Below are 2,248 nucleotides of genomic sequence, written 5' to 3'. Positions count from 1 at the left end.
ATACAATTAATTTTGTATTTTTAAAAAAAGTCCACTCAAGCTTTTATTGTTTATTTTTCTCTGACATTTTGTCTGTCCTGGAGCTGTTTGTTAAATTGGAATACACTTTATTTATATGTGTCCTATAACTTATTCAACTCATTCAAGTACATACAATTATACATAAAATCATAATTGCTGAGATAGCTGTAATGAGCAACAATGATTTCATTTGACATTTATGTATGCTTCCCTTGATGACGTTTTTTTTTTTTTTGACACATGGGCTTGTTTTTCCTGTTTTTTGACACACGGGCTTGTTTTTCCTGTTTTTCCTGTACAGTATTTAAGTATCAAGCAATACCACAGTTATGTTGTGACAAGGTGGCCAGTGTTTCTGTCAGTGCCAGGATATACTTAGCCTTTATTCTTCACTGGAAGGAATTCCTCTCCTATAATAAACAATGAACACCTCCACACACTTGCAGCTGTCCTCAGGGTGACATCAGAGGTGAAGGCTGAATGATGGAACGGCGTCGAAGACCTTCAAGGAATTTACAAGTGTTGGTGTGCATCTGTGCAAATACATACTGTATGTGCCTTTAGGCAAACATACAGTCAAACTGTCATTCTTACTGTGTGCGGCACTTTCAACACGTTTTAAAAGGTTAAAATGGTCCTCGCACATTTGTCTCTGAATGAATGTCGAGTATGGAAAGATATGTTCCATGAGCTCTGTCCAGTCTTCTGCACGTTCGGCTTGTCCGTGTCTGGGACAGAGAGTGTCCGCTAAAATGTCAGGGGGCTTTTGAAGGATCAGAAAGTCCTCTCAGTTTTAAAACCAGCTCAGTTCAATACCACCATTGTTTCAAAAAGGGAAATTCACTCATCACCAGGTGTAACAACCTAACATTGTACCATCAGATACACACAACACACAGTTCACATGCAAGTGCCATATTCAATTCAATTACAAGTTACAAGTGAGTATTAGAAATCAATAAGGCTATGATTCTGGGCATGGGAGCCTCGATCTGCAGCCAGAAGGAAGAAGCTGAAACTCAGTATTAGGCAGGTGGTCTGGACAGTACAGTCAAGACCGTCCAGGTGACTTGAAAGATGCATTTACTTTAGTGGGATTTCAAATGACACTAGCACTATTGCTTGCAACTTTCACAATAATAATGAGCCAGACTCCATAAATGACTCATCATCTTCCATGTTAAAAAAAATTCTTAAAAATACAACCTCTGCTATCCCTTCTTGCAGATTGTGTGTGTTAAATTAAGTTTAGCTTGTTATCAACAATGGTATCTGGGTATTTATAGCTGTCAACAAAGTCAGTAAACATGTCATCAATACATGAAGTTGATGGAGATTGATGCCTCGTGGAAGACAATTACAATGCGCTCATATTCTTTTTTTTTAATGTAGTGTTCAGTTTTATATGAGCCGCAGTACACAGCACAGCAACCACTGATCCATTCTTGTCCTGAAGCAGGCTAGTGACCACTGTGTCATCTGTCTTGGTATTGCCTGCTGCAATCATTTGTGAAAATAATAGCCTATATAGAAGACACAGTAGACAGCCTTCACATTAGCCACTGAGGCACAGTCCCACTGACTCCAACCTGCTGTGGGATACATGTTTAATAAGTCCATAATCCACGCTACAGTCAAGATAAAAATGGCAGAATTTTCTTCACTCAGGGAGGCTGTCCTGTGTATCAGATGGACAATATCTGCTTCGGTACGAGACTGAGTTTGTTCACGGCCACTGGATCGTTGGCAGCATTGTGAACTATGTGGAAGAGATCTATACAGGATATAATGGAAATGAAGGCAATGGAGATATTTTTGGAGCAATTTATTTTTCAGATTTATCGAAAAAAAAAAAAAAACATACACAGTTGGAAAACCTTTACCTGAGAGAAGAGAGACTCCTGAATCCTCAAGACAAGGCAGAGGCAGAGAGGTTTCCCCCCACTATAAACAGAGGGATGAGGTATATCTAATAAACTGAGGGACAGGATCGACTGTGTGAGTGGTGGAGGAAAGGAGGAGAGCACTGGACATTCTGACAACTAGGTTAATAATAAAGAAAGGCACACAACTTTCCCTGCAAAAAATGCTCAACATCATCCTTTGCAATGCACTGAGGTCAAGACCAGACAGCATACAATAACGAAACCATAAAGAAAATAAATACTAAGAACAAATTAAAAAAAACAACAACAACTTCGTTCCTTTTACATGTAAGATTGCAGAT

Source organism: Myripristis murdjan, chromosome 6 (genome assembly GCF_902150065.1).
Source record: "Myripristis murdjan chromosome 6, fMyrMur1.1, whole genome shotgun sequence".
In the NCBI taxonomy this organism is placed as follows: domain Eukaryota; kingdom Metazoa; phylum Chordata; class Actinopteri; order Holocentriformes; family Holocentridae; genus Myripristis; species Myripristis murdjan.
This window is presented reverse-complemented; position numbering follows the sequence as displayed.